The sequence below is a fragment of the Leucoraja erinacea genome, unplaced genomic scaffold, assembly GCF_028641065.1.
Source record: "Leucoraja erinacea ecotype New England unplaced genomic scaffold, Leri_hhj_1 Leri_403S, whole genome shotgun sequence".
NCBI classification, from domain to species: Eukaryota; Metazoa; Chordata; class Chondrichthyes; order Rajiformes; family Rajidae; genus Leucoraja; species Leucoraja erinaceus.
Window position 1 is genome coordinate 60,129 of NW_026576304.1, and position 24,137 is coordinate 84,265.

General features: G+C 45.3%; 1 long non-coding RNA gene across 1 annotated transcript; it reads right to left on the reverse strand.

Moving 5' to 3' along the window:
• Positions 1–596: 596 nt before the first annotated feature.
• Positions 597–22,213, reverse strand: LOC129693731 (uncharacterized). The gene is made up of 4 exons (XR_008722908.1): positions 21,785–22,213; positions 8,458–8,575; positions 6,244–6,361; positions 597–2,998 (listed from the first exon to the last, which is right to left on the reverse strand). It is a non-coding gene; the product is annotated as an uncharacterized LOC129693731 (long non-coding RNA).
• Positions 22,214–24,137: the final 1,924 nt, after the last annotated feature.

Genomic DNA, 24,137 nt, shown 5'->3' on the forward strand with positions numbered 1-24,137 from the left:
TAAACTGCATCTGCCCACTCACCCAACCTGTCCAAGTCACCTTGGATTCTCATAGAATCCTCCTCACAGTTCACACTGCCACCCAGCTTTGTGTCATCTGCAAATTTGCCAATGTTACTCGTCCCGGCCTATCTGTATCCAGTGGCAAGTCATAGACAAGACGGCTGGCGATAGGTCAGGATGCAGTGGATGGTCACATGAATATTGTGCCCTAATTGGGCGCCACAATGCTTTGCTGGCTCCACCTTCCTCCCCGTTGGACCACCAAATGGTGGTCTGTTCCGCTGGTTCCAGTCAAGGTATGTAAAGGATACACAATGTATGCAAAGTTGCCACGGATGGGGGGGGCCCCCGACATTCATTATGGTCATACGTGATAGGATCATGTTTAAGAAAGAACTGCAAATGCTGGAAAGATCAAAGGTAGACAAAATTGCTGGAAGAACTCAGCAGGTGAGGCAGCATCAATGGAGAGAAGGAATAAGCAACGTTTCGGCAGAGACCCTTCTTCATAATCAGGCCATTCGGCGCATCGAGTCTGCTCCACCATTCAATCATGGCTGATCTATCTCTACCTCCTAATCTCATTCTCCTGCCCTCGCCCCATAACCCCAGACACCCGTACTAATCAAGGTTCCCGGAGGTTGCAGGTGGTTGCCGGAGGTTGAAGGTAGTGGAATCAGGTAGGGAGACTGACAAAAACCTCCGGGAACCGCACGGAAACCTCGGGTGGGGCGCAATGTCTCCAGAGGTTTTCGTTCAGGTTTCCTAAGTGGGACAGGATCTCTTGGGTGCTTGTCTGCGCAGAGTTTGTACGTTCTCCCCGTGACCCACGTGGATTTGCTCTGACATCTTCGGTTTCCTCCCACATTCCAAAGACGTACAGTTGGTTAATTGGCTTGAAATGCATGATTTCGCGTTCTATCTCTAAACTAAACAGCTCTAAATTGTTCTATTTGTCCCCACCACTATGATGCATAGACGTCCTTGGAAGCACAAATGGGTCAGCTTTACTGAACATGTCAGGACATCCATATCCATGAATCCCACAGGGAATATAAGGGGACAGTGTTATGGGGAGAAGGCAGGAGAATAGAGTTAGGAGGGAGCGATAGAATGAATATTTAATAGCTAATTTAAGAGGGAGTTAGATGTGGCCCTTGTTGCTGAAGGGATCAGGGGGTATGGAGAAAAGGTAGGGATGGGATACTGAGTTGGATGATCAGCCATGATCATATTGAATGGCAGTGCAGGCTTGAAGGGCCGAATGGCCTCTACTCCTGCACCTATTTTTTATGTGTCTATGTTTCTATGAATGGCTGAGTAGACTTGATGCGTTTAACGGCGTAGTTCTGTTCCTATCACTTCCATCAGCACTAGATGACTGCCCTGAGCGGGACATCTTACCCTCTCCCTGTGCACCCACTTGGGTAACCTCCGCACTTTTTTTGTAGAAATCGTCGCCATTGTTTTGATAAACTAAGCGCTGGACGGCAGAGATCCCGAGCGGACCATCCCCTCTCTCCTCATGCCTTGCGCAGGGCTGGCTGGCCTGGACTTCCCCGCGGCCTTCCTTTACCATCACGTGCTTGCCGCAGCCAAGCGCCACAAGGCAAAGGTAGGAGGCGGCGCCCTTAAAGATGCAAAGACACGTTCCCGTGTGTGTGCGTGCGCAACAAATCCACGCAGCGTTCTAATAAACCTATCTTGCATGGGACTCCGACTTTAGCGTGGGACTGACTGAACGGTGATGAAAGAATGGGTCATGATTGAGTCAGGACAAGCTGGGATTCACTGGAATTTAGGATGAGAGGATATCTTATAGAAACATACAAAACCCTTAAAGGATTGGACTGGATAGATGCATGAAAGATGTTCCTGATGTTGAGGGAGACCAGAACCAGGGTTCACAGTTTAAGGATAAGGGGTCGGCCATTTAGGATTGAGATGAGGGAAAACATTTTCACCCAGTGATTTGTGAATCTGTGGAATTCTCTGCCACAGAAGGCAGTGGAGGCCAATTCACTGGATGATTCAAGAGAGAGTTAGATTTAGATTCAGATTCAATTTTAATTGTCATTGTCAGTGTACAGTACAGAGACAACGAAATGCATTTAGCATCTCCCTGGAAGAGCGACATAGCAAATGATTTGAATAAATAATAATAAGTGTCTGGGGGGGGTGGTGATTGGCAGTCACCGAGGTACGTTGTTGAGTAGAGTGACAGCCGCCGGGAAGAAGCTGTTCCTGGACCTGCTGGTTCGGCAACGGAGAGACCTGTAGCGCCTCCCGGATGGTAGGAGGGTAAACAGTCCATAGTTGGGGTGAGAGCAGTCCTTGGCGATGCTGAGCGCCCTCTGCAGACAGCGCTTGCTTTGGACAGACTCAATGGAGGGGAGCGTGGAACCGGTGATGCGTTGGGCAATTTTCACCACTCTCTGCAAGGCCTTCCGGTCAGAGACTGAGCAGTTGCCATACCATACTGTGATGCAGTTGGTAAGGATGCTCTCGATGGTGCAGCGGTAGAAGTTCACCAGGATCTGAGGAGACAGATGGACCTTCTTCAGTCTCCTCAGGAAGAAGAGACGTTGGTGAGCCTTCCTGATCAGAGTTGAGGTATTGTGGGTCCAAGAGAGGTCATCGGAGATGTTGACTCCCAGGAACCTGAAGCTAGAAACACGTTCCGCCTCCGTCCCGTTAATGTGGATGGGGGTGTGCGTGCCGCCTCTGGACTTCCCGAAGTCTACAATGAGCTCCTTGGTCTTCTTGGAGTTAAGGGCCAGGTTGTTGTCAGCGCACCATGCTGCTAAGTGCTGGACCTCCTCCCTGTCTTTAATTGTTTAATTGACAATTTAGCTCTTGAGGCTAACGGAATCAAGGGATATGGGAAGAAAGCAGGAACGGGGTTCTGATTTTAGATGTCAAAAAATAATTGCAGATGCTGGAAAAACCGAAGGTCGACAAAAATGTCGGAGAAACTCAGCGGGTGAGGCAGCATCTATGGAGTGAAGGAATAGGTGATGTTTTGAGCAAGATTTACAAATGATGTATAACAATATAACAAAACCATATAACAAGTACAGCACGGAAACAGGCCATCTTGGCCCTACAAGTCATTACCGAACAACTGTTTTCCTTTAGTACCACCTGCCTGCACTCATACCATAACCCTCCATTCCCTTCTCATCCATATGCCTATCCAATTTATTTTTAAATGATACCAACAAACCTGCCTTCACCACTTCCACTGGAAGCTCATTCCACACCGCTACCACTCTCTGAGTAAAGAAGTTAACCATATAACCATATAACAAGTACAGCACGGAAACAGGCCATCTCGACCCTTCTAGTCCGTGCCGAACACGTATTTTCCCCTAGTCCCATACATCTGCGTTCAGACCATAACCCTCCATTCCTTTCCCGTCCATATAACTATCCAATTTATTTTTAAATGATAAAAACAAACCTGCCTCCACCACCTTCACTGGAAGCTCATTCCACACAGCTACCACTCTCTGAGTAAAGAAGTTCCCCCCTCATGTTACCCCTAAACTTCTGTCCCTTAATTCTCAAGTCATGTCCCCTTGTTTGAATCTTCCCTACTCTCAGTGGGAAAAGCTTACCCACGTCAACTCTGTCTATCCCTCTCATCATTTTAAAGACCTCTATCAAGTCACCCCTTAACCTTCTGCGCTCCAAAGAATAAAACCCTAACTTGGTCAACCTTTCTCTGTAACTTAGTTGCTGAAACTCAGGCAACATTCTAGTAAATCTCCTCTGTACTTTCTCTATTTTGTTGACATCCTTCCTATAACTAGGCGACCAAAATTGTACACCACACTCCAGAATTGGCCTCACCAATGCCTTGTACAACTTTAACATTACATCCCAACTTCTATACTCAATGCTCTGATTTATAAAGGCCAGCACACCAAAAGCTTTCTTTACCACCCTATCTACATGAGATTCCACTTTTAGGGAACTGTGCAGTTATTCCCAGATCCCTCTGTTCACCTACATTCTTCAATTCCCTACCATTTACCATGTACGTCCTTGTACAATTTTAACATTTAACAAAAGAGCAAGATAAACCACTCGACGAAAAAGCTGTAGTACAGTCATGGGCTCATGGGTAATTTGTGGCATGTCATTTTGGGATTCATGGATATTAGGTGGGTTTTTTTTAATGGGCTGCGAGCCGTTCTGCTATAGTGCTTGAATCGTCAATGTGAGTGATTCAAGCCCTTTATAGCAGTGGTTCTTCAGGTTCCCAACTAAAGACGAAAGGTATTAAAATATTGTAACTTCCTGTCTTGAGGCCGATCTCTTCCTATAGCTCAGATCGCAGATCCGGGAGAATTGCTCTGATCGCTGGCCCTGCGAACTATAACACACTGAAGCCGCGGTGTGCAGAGCTTCTTGGCGCGGGAGCAGCGTGCACTTTCCCTCGCGGAGAAGAGGATTCCTCGCTGGTGAAGAGCTCCGACTGCCGGCCCGCGGCCTATAACATCATGAAGCCCCGGCCTCCGGTAGGCGGCGGCCAATTCAGGACCTCCAAGCAGCGGAGATCCCGAATCGGCTTCTGTTTAAGCCGGTTTGAAATAGTGTTTAAAATACATGATAAATGGTGTTAAGTACATCCCAGCTTCTATACTCAATGCTCTGATTTATAAAGGCTAGCATACCAAAAGCTTTCTTTACCACCCTATCTATATGAGATTCCACCTTCAAGGAACTATGCACGGTTATACCCAGATCCCTCTGTTCAACTGTATTCTTCAATTCCCTACCATTTACTATGTACGTCCTATTTTGATTTGGCCTGCCAAGGTGTAGCACCTCACATTTATCAGCATTAAACTCCATCTGCCATCTTTCAGCCCATTCTTCCAAATGGTCTAAATCACTCTGTAGACTTTGGAAATCCTCTTCATTATCCACAACACCCCCTATCTTGGTATCATCTGCATACTTACTAATCCAATTTACCACACTTTCATCCAGATGATTGATGTACATGACAAACAACAAAGGACCCAACACAGATCCCTGAGGCACCCCACTAGTCACCTGCCTCCAACCCGACAAACAGCCTTCCACCATTACCCTCTGGCTTCTCCCATTCAGCCACTGTTGAATCCATCTTGCTACTCCTGCATTTATACCCAACAGTTGAACCTTCTTAACCAACCTTCCATGAGGAACCTTGTCAAAGGCCTTACTAAAGTCCATATAGACAACATCCACTGCTTTACCCTCGTCAATTTCCCTAGTAACCTCTTCAAATAATTCTAGAAGATTAGTCAAACATGACCTTCCAGGCACAAATCCATGTTGACTGTTCCTAATCAGACCCTGTTTATCCAGAGGTACACAAAAAAGCTGGAGAAACTCAGCGGGTGCAGCAGCATCTATGGAACGAAGGAAATAGGCAACGTTTCGGGCCGAAACCCTTCTTCAGACTGGCTGTTTCCTACTCAAAACCCAGTCTGAAGAAGGGTTTCGGCCCGAAGCGTTGCCTATTTCCTTCGCTCCATAGATGCTGCTGCACCCGCTGAGTTTCTCCAGCTTTTTTGTGTACCTTCGATTCTCCAGCAACTGCAGTTCTTTCTTAAACCCTATTTATCCAGATGCTTATATATATATTATCTCTAAGTATCTTTTCCATTAATTTGCCCACCACTGAAGTCAAGGTAACAGGTCTATAATTGCTAGGTTTACTCTTAGAACCCTTTTTAAACAATGGAACAACATGCGCAGTACGGCATTCCTCGGGGACTATTCCCGTTTCTAATGACATTTGAAATATTTCTGTCATAGCCCTGGCTATTTCTGCACTAACTTCCCTCAATGTCCTAGGGAATATCCTGTCAGGACCTGGAGACTTGTCCACTTTTATATTTTTCAAAAGTGTCAGTACTTCTTTTACTTTGAAACTCATGGTTTGATAGGAACAATCAGCCATGATCACAATGAATGGCGGTACTGGCTCAAAGGGCCGAATGGCCTCCTCCTGCACTTATTTTCTATGTAAAATGAAACGAAAAAGCACCTCGTCCCACGGTCTACTTGGTTTACAGTGCAAATTGTCCCTAGTGTGTGTAGGATAGCGTTAGTGTGTGGGGATCACTGGTCGGCGTGGACTCGGTGGGCTGAAGGGCCTGTTTCCGTGCTGTATCTCTAAACTAAACTAAAATGGAGTCCCATCCCAAGTAGGCAGCACCTTCACATTGAAATACTTACTGGTTACTTGAATCCCAGTAGATTACGACACCACATATCTGATCTCCTTTGATTCGTTGTTGGCCGGTCACAACATCAAAATCAACGTGTAAAGCAAAGAACCGCAGATGCTGAAAATCTGAAATAAAAATGGAAGAAAATTCAAAAAACATTCAGCAGGTTCGACAGCATTTGTGGAGAAAGAAACCGTTCAGTTGATGGACCAAGGAACTGCAGACCAGACTATATTAACAGAACAATAAAACGGACGTGGATGAGATTAAACTCACCCAGAGGGTGGTTGCAATCTGGGACATGCTGCCTGAGGAGATGGTGGAGGCTTGAACTTTCCCTGCAGCTGCAGGAGATGCTCCACTGCAGGAGATGCTCCACTGCTGCAGGAGATGCTCCACTGCAGGAGATGCTCCACTGCAGCAGGGGCTTCAATGCAGGAGATGCTCCACTGCAGACGATGTTCCTCTGCAGGATATGCTCCACTGCAGGAGATGCTCCACTGCAGCAGATGCTCCACTGCAGGAGATGCTTCAATGTAGGAGATGCTCCACTGCAGACGATGTTTCTCTGCAGGATATGCTCCACTGCAGGATATGCTCCACTGCAGGAGATGCTCCACTGCAGATGCTCCACTGCAGCAGGGGCTTCACTGCAGGAGATGCTCCACTGCAGGAGATACTCACTGCGGGAGATGCTCCACTGCAGCAGGTGCTCCACTGCAGGAGATGCTCCACTGCAGCCACTGCAGCAGGGGCTTCAATGTAGGAGATGCTCCACTGCAGGAGATACTCACTGCGGGAGATGCTCCACTGCAGCAGGTGCTCCAATGCAGGAGATGCTCCACTACAGCAGGGGCTTCAATGTAGGAGATGCTCCACTGCAGGAGATACTCACTGCGGGAGATGCTTCACTGCGGGAGATGCTCCACTGCGGGAGATGCTCCACTGCGGGAGATGCTCCACTGCGAGGAACATCTGCATGGCAGGAAATGCATCACTGCAGCAGCAGCTCCACTGCAAGGTACAACTGCATTGCAGGAGATGCATCACTACAGAAGCTGCCACACAAGTCCCTGGATATTAATTATTTCATGAGGTCCCGTGGACAGCTCGAGCCCTCGGCGGGAAAAGGCGCCAAAAGCCGCCGAGAGCTCGAGCTGTCCTCGCTGTCCCGCCGCCGGGGGAGGGGCCGAGCTCGGAGAGCAGCGCATGCGCACTGTCCGAGACAGCGCGGGGGTGGGGGGGGGGGGTGGGGAGACGCGCACGCGCTGACATCTCCCCAAGTCTCGCCACCCGCTCCCGACGGCAGCAGCCCCACCCCCTCAGCTGCACGGCAGTGGGAAAGCGAGGATGGGGGGAGACGGGAAACTCGCGACGGCTTTTGGCGCCTTTTCCATCCGCGGGCTCGAGGCATTGATGTCACCCGCGCTCTCGTTGGAGCCACCACTCACGTGAGGGGGGAGGGAGGGAGGGGCTATAAATAGTGGGAGCGGCAGAGAGGCGGCGAGTAGTTGAGGTGGAGTCGTCGTGAGGTGGAGTTTAGTGTAGTCTAACGGCGTCTAGTCGTCGTGAGGTGGAGTCTATCGGCAAGATGGCGTCTAGTGGAGTCTAGCGGAGTCTAGCGGCGAGGTGACGTCTAGTGGAGTCTAGCGGCATCTAGCGGAGTCTAGTCGGGAGGTGGAGTTTAGTCGACGCGAGGTGGAGTTTAGTAGATGTGAGGTTTAGTTGAAGCGAGGGGTTTAATTGAAACAAGGTTTAGTGTGAAATTGATCTGAGGTGAGGTTGAGCTGAGGTAAAGTCTGGTCGAGGTGATTGAGGGTTTAGTTGAGGTAAAGTTTAGTCGAGGTGAGGATTTAGTCGAGGTGCGAGGTTTAGTTGAGGACGTTTAGTCGAGGTGCAGTTTAGTGAGTTGAGGTTTAGGTGTGGGGTGAAGTTTAGTGAGGTGTGAGGTTTAGTTGAGGTGAAGCTTAGTCGAGGTGAGGTTTCGTAGTGAGGTGTGAGGTATCGTCGAGGCGAGGGGTTTAGTCCAGGTGTAGGTGAGGAGAAGTGAGCGTAGGTGAGGTGAGGAGAAGTGGGTGTCTGAGCTCAGGAAGGGAGAGCGAGGAGCCGCTGAAGGAGACGGGACCATGTCTGAAGGGTCTGTTTCCGTGCTGTATCTCTAAACTAAACTAAAATGGAGTCCCATCCCGAGTAGGCAGAACCTTCCCATTGAAACACTTACTAGTTACTTGAATCTCAGTAGATTACGACACCGCGTATCTGATCTCCTTTGATTCGTTGTTGACCCGTCACAACATCAAAATCAACGTGTAAAGCAAAGAACCGCAGATGCTGAAAATCTGAAATAAAAATTGAAGAAAATTCAAAAAACATCCTTAACTTCCATCTAGGGTCCAGACTCTTTGAAGTTGTGATTCGCAGCTTGAAACTTTTCACAGAAAGAGGCAAGCAGTCCTTGCAAATGCAAATATCCTCCATTTTGTGACATTCTCTAATTTGGCCAATAATAACAGAACAAGGAACTGCAGACCAGACTATACTAACAGAACAATAAAACGGACGTGGATGAGATTAAACTCACCCAGAGGGTGGTTGCAATCTGGGACACGCTGCCTGAGGAGATGGTGGAGGCTTGAACTTTCCCTGCATGCTCCTCTGCAGGATATACTTTACTGCAGGAGGAGCTTCAATGCAGGAACCTGCTCCACTGCAGCATCTGCTCCCCTGCAGCATCTGGTCCATTGTAACAGCAGCAGCTCAATTGTAATGCCTTATTTTCAATGCCACTTGTGATGAAATGAGAACACCCAGCAGAATTGTGATTAGTTCCAGATTATTGGCAGCAAGATATGTAGTTCTGCTTCCAATGACCATTTCAATAGACAATAGACAATAGGTGCCATCCCAGGGATGACCTGCATCGCCATTCAATTGGTGATCATGGCTGATCATCCCCATCCCTGCCTTCTCCCCATATCCCCTGGCTATTTTTAAAAGCCCTATAAGCCCTATCTGGCTCTCTCTTGAAAGCATGCAGAGAACCTGCCTCCACCGCCCTCTGAGGCAGAAAATTTCACAGACTCACAACTCTCTGTGAGAAAAAAGTGTTTCCTCGTCTCCGTTCTAAATGGCTTTCTACTTATTCTTAAACTGTGGTCCCTGGTTCTGAACTCCCCCAACATCGGGAACATGTTTCCTGCCTCTAGCATGTCCAAGCCCTTAACAATCTTATATGTTTCAATGAGATTCCCTCTCATCCTTCTAAATTCCAAAGTGTACAAGCCCAGCTGCTCCATTCTCTCAGCATATGACAGTCCCGCTATCCCTGGATTTAACCTTGTAAACCAACTCTGCACTCGCTCAATAGCAAGAATGTCCTTCCTCAAATTAGGAGACCAAAACTGCACACAATCCTCCAGGTGCGGCCCCACTAGGGCTCTGTACAACTGCAGAAGGACCTCTTTGCTCCTATATTCAATTCCTCTTGTTATAAAGGCCAACATGCCATTTGCTTTCTTCACTGCCTGCTGTATCTGCATGCTTACTTTCATAGACTGATGAGCAAGGACCCCAGATCCCGTTGTACTTCCCCTTTTCATGAATTGACACCATTTAGATAGTAATCTGCCTTCCTTTTTTTGCTACCAAAGTGGATAACCTCGCATTTATCTGCATTAAACTTCATCTGCCATGCATCTGCTCACTCCCCCAACCTGTCCAAGTCACCCTGCATTCTCATAGCATCCTCCTCACAGTTCACACTGCCACCCAGCTTTGTGTCATCTGCAAATTTGCTCATGTTACTTTGAATCCCTTCATCAAAATCATTGATGTATATTGTAAATAGCTGCGGTCCAAGCACCGAGCCTTTCGGTTCTCCACTAGTCACTCCCTGCCTGTCTGAAAGGGACCCGTTAATCCATACCCTTTGTTTCCTGTCTGCCAACCCCTTCTTTATCCATGTCAGCACTCTACCCCCAATACCATGTACCCTAATTTTGCCCACTAATCTCCTATGTGGGACCTTATCAAATGCTTTCTGAAAGTCCAGGTCCACTACGTCCACTGGTTCTCCTTTGTCCATTTTCCTAGTTACATCTTCAAAAAATTCCAGAAGATTAGTCAAGCATGATTTCCCCTTCGTAAATCCATGCTGACTCGGACCGAACCTGTTACTGCTATCCAAATGTGCGGCTACCTCATCTTTTATAATTGAATCCAGCATCTTCCCCACCACCGATGTCAGGCTAACTGGTCTATAATTCCCCGTTTTCCCTCTCCCGCCTTTCTTAAAATGTGGGATAACATTAGCTACCCTCCAATCCACAGGAACTGATCATGAGCCTTTAGAACATTGGGAAATTATCACCAATGCATCCATGATTCCTAGAGCCACTTCCTTAAGTACCCTGGGATGCAGACCATCAGGCTCTGGGGATTTATCAGCCTTCAGTCCTATCAGTCAATCCAAGACCATTTCTTGCTTAATGTGGATTTCCTTCAGTTCCTCCGTCACCCCAGATCCTCTGGCCACTACTATATCTGGAAGATTGTTTGCGTCCTCCTTATGAAGACAGATCCAAAGTACCAGTTCAATTCATCTGCCATTTTCTTGGTCCCCATAATAAATTCACCTTCAAGGGTCCAACTTTGGTCTTAACTAATTTTTTCCTCTTCACATACCTAACGAAGCTTTTACTATCCTGCTTTATATTCTTGGCTAGCTTACCCTCGTACCTCATCTTTTCACTCCGTATTGTCTTTTTGGTTATCTTCTGTTGTTCATTAAACATTACCCAATCCTCTTGCTTCCCGCTCATCTTTGCTACGTTGTACTTCTTCGCTTTAATTTTTATACTGTCCCTGACGTCCCTTGTCAGCCACGGTCGTCCCTTTCTCCCCTTGGAATCTTATTCCTCCTAGGAATGAACTGATCCTGCACCTTCTGTATTATCCCGCTCTCTCAGGTCAGATGATCAGCTGCTCCTGATTGAGCCAAAGACTAAGCGGAAGCTCAGAGGGGACCGTGCCTTTGCTGTGTCGGCTCCGAGATTGTGGAATGAATTGCCTCTGCACGTTAAACAGGCCCCTTCTCTAGCTGTTTTAAGTCACTCCCGAAGACATATCGATTCTCCGTGGCCTTTGTAGACCAGTGAGGTGTTGAATTGTTTATTAACTTTATTTGCTTGGTTTTTGCTGCGTTGTTCGTACTCGTGTTTTATGTTTTTTAATTTATTGTTTGGATTTTCGTATGTAATTTATGCGCCTCGTGTTAGTTGTATGTTCTGTTGTTCTGCCTGTTTTATGATGTCTTGCTTGTTTTTTTTTTCTGTACAGCACTTTGGTCAGCTTTGGTTGTTTTTAAGGTGCTTAACAAATAAAGTTATTATTATTATTATTATTCCTAGAAACACCTGCCATTTTTGTTCCACTATCATCCCTGCTGGTGTATCTTTCCATTCAACTTTGGCCAGCTCATCCCTCATGGCCCCTTGATTCAACTGCAACACTGACACCTCCAATCTACGCTTCTCCCTTTCCAATTGTAGATTAAACTTGACCATGTTATGGTCACTGCCTCCTAATGGCTCATTAACCTCGAGGTCCTTTATCAAATCCAGTTCATTACATAACACTAAATCCAGAATTGCCTTCAGTAGGCTCCAATACAAGCTGTTCAAAGAATCCATCACAAAGGCACTCTACAAAGTCTCTTTCTTGGGGTCCAGAACCAACCTGATTTTCCCAGTCTACCTGCATGTTGAAATCTCCCATAATAACCACAGCATTACTTTTGCTACATGCCAATTTTAACTCCTGATTAAACTTGTACCCCATGCCCAGGCTACTGCTTGGGGGCCTGCAGATTAATCCCATTAGGATCTTTTTACCCTTACAATTCCTTAGTTCTATTCATACTGACTCCACGTCTCCTGTTTCAATGTCACCCCTTGTAAAGGACTGAATTTCATTCCTCGTCAACAGGGCAACCCCACCCCCTCTGCCCACCTGTCTGTCTTTTCAATAGGAGACATATCCTTGAATATTCAGTTCCCAGCCCTGGCCCTCTTGCAGCAAAAACAAGGGGGCAGATTATTATCTGAATGGGGTTAGGTTAGGTAAGGGGGAGGTGCAGCGAGACCTGGGCGTCCTTGTACACCGGTCACTGAAAGTTGGCGTGCAGGTAAATAGGCCGTGAAGAAATCTAATGGAATGTTGGCCATCATAACAAGAGGATTTCAGTGTAGGGGGGTTGCGCGTAAAGTCAACGGGTCATAGGGCTCGACACACGGAGCTGCTAAATCCAATTGGAAGACATCCGTCACTTCCGTTATATGTTATTAATGCTAGAAACGCGTACCTTCCTACCTGCTAAAAACCGCCAAAGTGTTGAATTTTTGCGCTGAAAAAAATTGTGGGAGTCGGAGTAAGTGTGAGAGACATGTACCCAACTTCAGAATTCCAAACGTGAAGTGAAATGAAGGTATAGAGAAGCGAGAACTGAAGGGACAACAGCAGCTAAAGTGTTTGGTAAACATTGAAAATAACCATATAACTATTACAGCACGGAAACAGGCCATCTCGACCCTTCTAGTCCGTGCCGAACACATAATCTTCCCTAGTCCCATGTACCTGCGCTCAGACCATAACCCTCCATTCCCTTCCCATCCATATAACTATCCAAGTAAACGCTGGGAATGACACTGATAATTTTAAATCTCATTCCACCAGGGCGGCAGCAACTTCAGCGGCCAGGGCAATGGACGTGCCTATAGATCATGTTCTCGAGGCCGCAGGATGGTCAAGTGAACTGATGTTCCAGAGGTTTCACCATAAGCCGATTACAAGGCTGGGGGGTTTTGCCGATTCTGTTTTAACTTCAGTTACATAGTTTTCCCCTGGGATAGAGGGGTTACTATTATTGTTGTTCAAATAAACCGTTGATTCGTTAAGCAATGTTTGAGTGATGTTTTATTGATAATTTTAATTATGATTGAGTCAATCATTGCAGTGAGAGGCCGGATTTGAATCTGCGGCATGACATCACAGAGCTTTGAAATCTTCACGTAGTCACTCACGTGACTCCGAAGTAAAATAGTAAGATTAAACGAGAACTTACCAGTTTGAAGTTTGATCTTTATTTTATAAGGAGTTACGATGAGGGATTACGTGCCCTCCGCTCCCAGCCTTCATTAACATCATCTGGTAGATCTAGTCTTCTTTCATCTTACAATCATACTTCAGTCAATATTATTTTCTGTGATTTCACACCGCTGCTTTGAAGATTGACGCACGTGCGGCTGAACGGGGCGTCTTCACGTAACCCCTCATCGTAACTCCTCATAAAATAAAGATCAAACTTCAAACTGGTAAGTTCTCATTTATTCTTACTATTATTGTCACTTGGACAAAGGTACAGTGAAAAGCTTTATTTAGATGCTATTCAATCAAATTAGAAAGTACACACATCAGTACAATCGAGTACAATAAGTAGGGCAAAGAGAAATTGGCTCCTCCAATCTCTTCTAACACATAACCATATAACAATTACAGCACGGAAACAGGCCATCTCGGCCCTATAAGTCCGTGCTGAACAATTATTTCCCCCTAGTCCCATCTACCAGCACTCAGTCCATAACCCTCCATTCCTTTCCCATCCATATACCTATCCAATTTATTTTTAAATGATAAAATCGAACCTTCCTCCACCACTTCCATTGAAAGCTCATTCCACACAGCTACCACTCTCTGAGTAACCATATAACAATTACAGCACGGAAACAGGCCATCTCGACCCTTCTAGTCTGTGCTGAACACATAATCTCCCCTAGTCCCATATACCTGCGCTCAGACCATAACCCTCCATACCCTTCCCATCCATATAACTATCCAATTTATTTTTAAATGATAAAAACGAACCTGACTCCACCACCTTCACTGGAAGCTCATTCCACACAGCTACCACTCTCTGAGTAAAGAAGTTCCCCCTCATGTTACCCCTAAACTTCAGTCCCTTAATTCTCAAGTCATGTCCCCTTGTTTGAATCTTCCCTACTCTCAGTGGGAAAAGCTTTTCCACGTCAACTCTGTCTATCCCTCTCATCATTTTAAAAACCTCTATCAAGTCCCCCCTTAACCTTCTGCACTCCAAAGAATAAAGCCCTAACTTGTTCAACCTTTCTCTGTAACTTAGTTGCTGAAACCCAGGCAACATTCTAGTAAATCTCCTCTGTACTCTCTCTATTTTGTTGACATCCTTCCTATAATTAGGCGACCAAAATTGTACACCATACTCCAGAATTGGCCTCACCAATGCCTTGTACAATTTTAACATTACATCCCAACTTCTATACTCAATGCTCTGATTTATAAAGGCCAGCACACCAAAAGCTTTCTTTACCACCCTATCTACATGAGATTCGACTTTCAGGGAACTGTGCACAGTTATTCCCAGATCCCTCTGTTCACCTACATTCTTCAATTCCCTACCATTTACCATGTACGTTCTATTTTGATTTGTCCTGCCAAGATGTAGCACCTCACACTTATCAGCATTAAACTCCATCTGCCATCTTTCAGCCCACTCTTCCAACTGGCATAAATCTCTCTGTAGACTTTGAAAATCTACTTCATTACCCGCAACCCCACCTATCTTGGTATCATCTGCATACTTACTAATTCAATTTACCACACCATCATCCAGATCATTGATGTACATGACAAACAACAGTGGACCCAACACAGATCCCTATGGCACCCCACTCATCACTGGCCTCCAACCTGACAAACAACCATCCACCATTACTCTCTGGCATCTCCCATTCAGCCACTGTTGAATCCATCTTGCTACTCCATCATTAATACCCAACCATTGAACCTTCTTAACCAACCTTCCATGAGGAACCTTGTCAAAGGCCTTACTGAAGTCCATATACACAACATCCACTGCTTTACCCTCATCAATTTCCCCGAGTAACATCTTCAAAAAATTCAAGAAGATTAGTTAAACATGACCTTCCAGGCACAAATCCATGTTGACTGTTCCTAATCAGACCCCGTTTATCCAGATGCTTATATATATTATCTCTAAGTATTCTTTCCATTAATTTGCCCACCACTGACGTCAAACTAACAGGTCTATAATTGCTAGGTTTACTCTTAGACCCCTTTTTAAACAATGGAACAACATGCGCTGTACGCCAATCCTCCGGCACTATTCCCGTTTCTAATGACATTTGAAATATTTCTGCCATAGCCCCTGCTATTTCTACACTAACTTCCCTCAATGTCCTAGGGAATATCCTGTCCGGACCTGGAGACTTATCCTCTTTTATATTTCTCAAAAGTGTCAGTACTTCCTCTTCTTTGATCCTCATTGTTTCCATAGCTACTCTACTTGTTTCCCTTACCTCACATAAAATATTGGGAATTATTGTGTTTGCTCACTGCATTTCATCAAGTAAGGCATTATTTGTAATTTTTCTTGATTCCTTTGGTATCAAAAACTTTTCAGGTGATAAATCTGTCTGTAAATGTTTCTTCAGATGCGTTTTCATTTTGTATGTAAAAACTCACGATGACCATAGGCGATTAAAAAAAATTACAGCCAGATTTATCACTTCTGAAACTTTTTAGATGCCAAAGGAATCAAGAAAAACACAATGCCTTACTGTTGATGAAATGCAGTGAGCAAACAGCCAATGTTCGCTAAGCACTCTGTCTGTTGTTGTCCCTTCAGCTCTCGTTTCTATCTACCGTCATTTCTCCTCACTTTTGGAATTCTGAAGTAGGCTAAATATCTCACAAGCTTATCCTGATTTGCATAATTATTTACAGCGCAAAAATTGACAATTTCAGCGGGTTTTAACGGGCCCGCAACGCTGGAAACAATGGTAAGTGCCTACCTGCAGTTCATCGCGTGTAATCCATTTGGAGTAGAGTAGCAACAGTACAGGTCATGGGTCGTGACCCGACTGCCGTGAAACCTCCCTATAGGAGTAAAGAGGTTCTTCTGCAGTTGTATAGGGCTCTGGTGAGACCACACCTGGAGTATTATGTACAGTTTGTCTCCTAATTTGAGGAAGGACATCCTTGTGATTGAGGCAGTGCAGCGTAGGTTCACGGGATTGATCCCTGGGATGGCGGGACTGTCATATGAGGAAAGATTGAAAAGACTAGGCTTGTATTCACTGAAGTTTATAAGGATGAGGGGGCATCTTATAGAAACATATAAAATTATAAAATGACTGGACAAACTTGATGCAGGAAGAATGTTCCCAATGTTGGGCGATCTAGAACCAGGGGCCACAGTCTTAGAATAAAGGGGAGGTCATTTAAGACTGAGGTGAGAAAAAACTTTCACCCAGAGAGTTGTGAATTTGTGGAACTCCCTGCCACAGAGAGCAGTGGAGGCCAAATCACTGGATGGATTTAAGAGAGAGTTAGATAGAGCTCTAGGGGCTATGGGGTCAAGGGATATGGGGAGAAGGCAGGCACGGGTTATTAAACCATATAGCCATATAACAATTACAGCACGGAAACAGGCCATCTCGGCCCTACAAGTCTGTGCCGAACAACTTTTTTTCCCTTAGTCCCACCTCCCTGCAATCATACCATAAACCTCCATTCCCTTCTCATCCATATGCCTATCCAATTTATTTTTAAATGATACCAACGGACCTGCCTCCACCACTTCCACTGGAAGCTCATTCCACACCGCTACCACTCTCTGCGTAAAGAAGTTCCCCCTCATGTTACCCCTAAACATCTGTCCCTTCATTCTGAAGTCATGTCCTCTTGTTTGAATCTTCCCTATTCTCAAAGTGAAAAGCTTGTCCACAACAACTCTGTCTATCCCTCTCATCATTTTAAAAACCTCTATCAAGTGCCCCCTTAACCTTCTGCGCTCCAGAGAATAAAGACCTAACTTATTCAACCTATCTCTGTAACTTAGTTGTTGAAACCCAGGCAACATTCTAGTAAATCTCCTCTGTACTCGCTCTATTTTGTTGACATCCTTCCTATAATTGGGCGACCAAAATTGTACACCATACTCCAGATTTGGTCTCACCAATGCCTTGTACAATTTTAACATTACATCCTAGCTTCTATACTCAATGCTCTGATTTATAAAGGCTAGCATACCAAAAGCTTTCTTTACTACCCTATCTATATGAGATTCCACCTTCAAGGAACTATGCACGGTTATTCCCAGATCCCTCTGTTCAACTGTATTCTTCAATTCCCTACCATTTACCATGTACGTCCTATTTTCATTTGTCCTGCCAAGGTGTAGCACCTCACATTTATCAGCATTAAACTCCATCTGCCATCTTTCAACCCATTCTTCCAAATGGCCTAAATCACTCTGTAGACTTTGGAAATCCTCTTCATTATCCTTGATAGGTATAGAGAAGCGAGAACTGGACAACAGCAGCTTGGTAAACATTGAAAATATTGGGTATTATCGTGTTTGCTCACTGCATTTCATCAAGTAAGGCATTATTTGTGTTTTTTCTTGATTCCTTTGGTATCTAAAAATTTTCAGAAGTGATAAATCTGTCTGAAACTTTTTAGATGCCAAAGGAATCAAGAAAAACACAAATAATACCTTCCTCTTGATGAAATGCAGTGAGCAAACGGCCAATGTTCGCTAAGCACTCTGTCTGTTGTTGTCCCTTTAGCTCTCGTTTCTATCTACCGTCATTTCCCCTCACTTTTGGAATTCTGAAGTATGCCAAATGTCTCACACACTTATCCCGATTTCCATCATAATTTACAGTGCAAAAATTGACAATTTCAGTGGGTTTTAACGGGTCCGCTATGCTGGAAACAGTGATAAGTGCCTATCTGCAGTTCATCGCGTGTAATCCATTTGGAGTAGCGTAGCAACAGTATGGGTCATGGGTCGTGACCTGCCTGCCGTGAAACCTCCCTATAGGAGTAAAGAGGTTCTTCTGCAGTTGTATAGGGCTCTGGTGAGACCACACCTGGAGTATTATGTACAGTTCGTCTACTAATTTGAGGAAGGACATCCTTGTGATTGAGGCAGTGCAGCGTAAGTTCACGGGATTGATCCCTGGCGTGGCGGGACTGTCATATGAGGAAAGATTGAAAATCTAGGCTTTGATGAGATGCGAGATGATTTAAAAGGAGTGAACTGGGACATTTTGTTTCATGGGAAGGATGTAGAAGAGAAATCGAGGACATTTAAAGGGGAAATTTTAAGAGTACAGAATCTTTATGTTCCTGTTCGGTTGAAAGGAAACAGTAAAAATTGGAAAGACCCCTGGTTTTCAAGGGAAATTGGACATCTTGTTTGGAAAAAGAGGGAGATCTACAATAATTATAGGCAGCATGAAGTAAATGAGGTGCTTGTGGAGTATAAGGAATGTAAAAAGAATCTTAAGAAAGAAATTAGAAAAGATAAAAGAAGATATGAGGTTGATTTGGCAAGTAAGGTGAAAGTAAATCCAAAGGGTTTCTACAGCTATATTAATAGCAAAAGGATAACGAGGGATAAAATTGGTCCATTGGAGAGACAGATTGGGCAGCTATCTGCAGCGCCAAAAGAGATGGAGGAGATATTGAACAATTTATTTCCTTCGGTATTCATCAAGGAGAAAGAAATTGAATTATGTGAGGTAAGGGAAACTAGTAGAGTAGCTATGGATACTATGAGTTTCAAAGTAAAAGAAGTACTGACACTTTTAAAAAATATTAAAGTGGAGAAGTCTCCAGGATGTGACAGGATATTCCCTGGGACATTGAGGGAAGTTAGTGTAGAAATAGCCGGGGCTATGACAAAAATATTTCAAATGTCATTAGAAACGGGAATAGTCCCCGAGGATTGGCGTACTGCGCATGTTGTTCCATTGTTTAAAAAGGGTTCTAAGAGTAAACCTAGCAATTATAGACCTGTTAGTTTGACTTCAGTGGTGGGCAAATTAATGGAAAAGACACTTAGAGATAATATATATAAGCATCTGGATAAACAGGGTCTGTTTAGGAACAGTCAACATGGATTTGTGCCCGGAAGGTCATGTTTGGCTAATCTTTAATTTTTTGAAGAGGTTACTAGGGAAATTGACGAGGGTAAAGCAGTGGATGTTGTCTATATGGACTTTAGTAAGGCCTTTGACAAGGTTCCTCATGGAAGGTTGGTTAAAAAGGTTAAACTGTTGGGTATAAATGCAGGAATAGGAAGATGGATTCAACAGTGGCTGAATGGGAGAAGCCAGAGGGTAATGGTGGATGGCTGTTTGTCGGGTTGGAGGCAGGTGACTAGTGAGGTGCCGCAAGGATCTGTGTTCGGTCCTTTGTTGTTTGTCATGTACATCAATGATCTGGAGGAAGGGGTGGTAAATTGGATTAGTAAGTATGCAGATGATACCAAGATAGGAGGTGTTGTGAATAATGAAGAGGATTTCCAAAGTCTACAGAGTGATTTAGGCCATTTGGAAAAATGGGCTGAAAGATGGCAGATGGAGTTTAATGCTGATAAATGTGAGGTGCTGCACCTTGGCAGGACAAATCAAAATAGGACGTACATGGTAAATGGTAGGGAATTGAAGAATACAGTTGAACAGAGGGATCTGGGAATAACCGTGCATAGTTCCTTGAAGGTGGAATCTCATATAGATAGGGTGGTAAAGAAAGCTTTTGGTATGCTAGCCTTTATAAATCAGAGCATTGAGTATAGAAGCTGGGATGTAATATTAAAATTGTACAAGGCATTGGTGAGACCAAATCTGGAGTATGGTGTACAATTTTGGTTGCCCAATTATAGGAAGGATGTCAACAAAATAGAGAGAGTACAGAGGAGATTTACTAGAATGTTGCCTGGGTTTCAACATCTAAGTTACAGAGATAGGTTGAATAAGTTAGGTCTTTATTCTCTGGAGCGCAGACGTTTAAGGGGAGACTTGATAGAGGTCTTTAAAATGATGAGAGGGATAGACAGAGTTGATGTGGACAAGCTTTTCCCTTTGAGAATAGGGAAGATTCAAACAAGAGGACATGACCCCGGCACCTAAGACCGGGGACTCTGGTGCCGACGACTCACCGTCAATGTCATGGAGCTGGCCGAGTCCGGAGCGGGTGGAGCGGTGGTGGAGCGCTGCTGCTGCTGCGGCCCGACCTCTGGAGATTCGGAGGCTGCAACTGCGGGTCTGCGGACGGCGGCACCGGGAGCCCGTGGGTCCCTGGAGGGAGACCGCTTTTCAGGGCTCCTGCAACGGCGACTTCTCCCGCCCGAGTTACGGGATCGAAGAGCTCCAGGAGCGGGGCCTAACATCACCGCCCCGCGCGGCTTGGAATGGCCGCGGGACTCTGCGAGCGCACGCCGGGGGCTCTAACACCAAGACCCGGTGTGCGACCTTGCACCACCCGGCGTGGCTTTAATGGCCGCGGGACAATCGCCATCGCCAGCCGGGGGCCTGGACTTTGACTCTGACATCGGGGGGGGGGGGAAAGAGTGCAGTGGAGAGATAAGTTTTTTTTTTGGCCTTCCATCACAGCAATGTGATGGATGTTTATGTAAAATGTAAATTATGTTGTGTCTGGGGTCTATTTGCCTGTAATGTATGGCTGCAGAAACGGCATTTCGTTTGGACCTCAAGGGGTCCAAATGACAATTAAATTGACTCTTGACTCTTGACTTCAGAATGAAGGGACATAAGTTTAGGGGTGACATGAGAGGGAACTTCTTTACTCAGAGAGTGGTAGCGGTGTGGAATGAGCTTCCAGTGGAAGTGGTGGCGGCAGGTTCGTTGGTATCATTTAAAAATAAATTGGATAGGCATATGGATGAGAAGGGAATGGAGGGTTATGGTACGAGTGCAGGCAGGTGGGATAAAGGAAAAAAAGTTGTTCGGCACGGACTTGTTGGGCCGAGATGGCCTGTTTCCGTGCTGTAATTGTTATATGGTTATATGGTATTCACTGAAGTTTAGAAGGATGAGGGGATATCTTATAGAAACATATAAAATGACTGGACAAACTTGATGCAGGAAGAATGTTCCCAATGTTGGGCGAGTCTAGAACCAGGGGCCACAGTCTTAGAATAAAGGGGAGGTCATTTAAGACTGAGGTGAGAAAAAACTTTTTCACCCAGAGAGTTGTGAATTTGTGGAATTCCCTGCCACAGAGGGCAGTGGAGGCCAAATCACTGGATGGATTTAAGAGAGTTAGATAGAGCTCTAGGGGCTATGGGGTCAAGGGATATGGGGAGAAGGCAGGCACGGGTTATTGATAGGGGACGATCAGCCATGATCACAATGAATGGCGGTGCTGGCTCGAAGGGCCGAATGGCCTCCTCCTGCACCTATTTTCTATGTAAAATGAAACGAAAAAGCACCTCGGCCCACGGTCTACTTGGTTTCAGTGTAAATTGTCCCTAGTGTGTGTAGGATAGTGTTAGTGTGCGGGGATCGCTGGTCGGCGTGGACTCGGTGGGCTGAAGGGCCTGTTTCCGTGCTGTATCTCTAAACTAAACTAAAATGGAGTCCCATCCCGAGTAGGCAGAACCTTCCCATTGAAACACTTACTAGTTACTTGAATCCCAGTAGATTACGACACCACGTATCTGATCTCCTTTGATTCGTTGTTGGCCGGTCACAACATCAAAATCAACGTGTAAAGCAAAGAACCGCAGATGCTGAAAATCTGAAATAAAAATGGAAGAAAATTCAAAAAACATTCAGCAGGTTCGACAGCATTTGTGGAGAAAGAAACCGTTCAGTTTCAGATCAGAGACCGTTCACCAGAGTAGGAAACAGCAACAAAAACAAGTTGTTTTTCACTTGTAGAGAGGGGTTGTGGTGGATTGGTGGAACAAAGGGGAGAATATCTCTGATGGGGCAAAAACTGATGAGGAAACGTAGTATTTGGAGTCAGCAATTAGAATAAGATGATGGAACAAGGAACTGCAGACCAGACTATACTAACAGAACAATAAGATATGTGAAAAGAAAGAGATTAGTTAAAACAAATGTAGGTCCCTTGCAGTCAGAAACAGGCGAGTTGATCATGGGGAACAAGGATATGGCGGACCAATTCAATAACTACTTTGGTTCCATCTTCACTAAGGAAGACATAAATAATTTGCCGGAAATAGCAGGGCACCGCGGGTCAAAGGAGTTGGAGGAATCGAGTGAAATCCAGGTTAGCCGGGAAGTGGTGTTGGGTAAATTGAATGGATTAAAGGCCGATAAATCCCCAGAGCCAGATAGGCTGCATCCCAGAGTACTTAAGGAAGTAGCTCCAGAAATAGTGGATGCATTAGTAATAATCTTTCAAAACTCTTTAGATTCTGCAGTAGTTCCTGAAGATTGGCGGGTAGCAAACGTAACCCCACTTTTTAAGAAGGGAGGGAGAGAGAAAATGGGGAATTACAGACCAGTTAGTCTAACATCGGTAGTGGGGAAACTGCTAGAGTCAGTTATTAAAGATGGGATAGCAGCACATTTGGAAAGTGGTGAAATCATTGGACAAAGTCAGCATGGATTTACAAAAGATAAATCATGTCTGACGAATCTTATAGAATTTTTCGAGGATGTAACTAGTAGCGTGGATTGGGGAGAACCAGTGGATGTGGTGTATCTGGACTTCCAGAAGGCTTTCGACAAGGTCCCACATAAGAGATTAGTATACAAACTTAAAGTACACGGCATTGGGGGTTCAGTATTGATGTGGATAGAGAACTGACTGGCAAACAGGAAGCAAAGAGTAGGAGTAAACGGGTCCTTTTCACAATGGCAGTCAGTGACTAGTGGGGTACCGCAAGGCTCAGTGCTGGGACCCCAGCTATTTACAATATATATTAATGATCTGGATGAGGGAATTGAAGGCAATATCTCCAAGTTTGCGGATGACACTAAGCTGGGGGGCAGTGTTAGCTGTGAGGAGGATGCTAGGAGACTGCAAGGTGACTTGGATAGGCTGGGTGAGTGGGCAAATGTTTGGCAGATGCAGTATAATGTGGATAAATGTGAGGTTATCCATTTTGGTGACAAAAACAGTAAAGCAGACTATTATCTAAATGGTGGCCGACTAGGAAAAGGGGAGATGCAGCGAGACCTGGGTGTCATGGTACACCAGTCATTGAAAGTAGGCATGCAGGTGCAGCAGGCAGTGAAGAAAGCGAATGGTATGTTAGCTTTCATAGCAAAAGGATTTGAGTATAGGAGCAGGGAGGTTCTACTGCAGTTGTACAGGTCTTGGTGAGACCACACCTGGAGTATTGCGTACAGTTTTGGTCTCCAAATCCGAGGAAGGATATTATTGCCATAGAGGGAGTGCAGAGAAGGTTCACCAGACTGATTCCTGGGATGTCAGGACTGTCTTATGAAGAAAGACAGGATATACTTGGTTTATACTCTCTAGAATTTAGGAGATTGAGAGGGGATCTTATAGAAACTTACAAAATTCTTAAGGGGTTGGACAGGTTAGATGCAGGAAGATTGCTGGAAGATGTTGGGGAAGTCCAGGACAAGGGGTCACAGCTTAAGGATAAGGGGGAAATCCTTTAAAACCGAGATGAGAAGAGCTTTTTTCACACAGAGAGTGGTGAATCTCTGGAACTCTCTGCCGCCGAGGGTAGTCGAGGCCAGTTCATTGGCTATATTTAAGAGGGAGTTAGATGTGGCCCTTATGGCTAAGGGGATCAGAGGGTATGGAGAGAAGGCAGGTACGGGATACTGAGTTGGATGATCAGCCATGATCATATTGAATGGCGGTGCAGGCTCAAAGGGCCGAATGGCCTACTCCTGCACCTAATTTCTATGTTTCTATAAAACGGACGTGGATGAGATTAAACTCACCCAGAGGGTGGTTGCAATCTGGGACATGCTGCCTGAGGAGATGGTGGAGGCTTGAACTTTCCCTGTAGCCTGCAGGAGA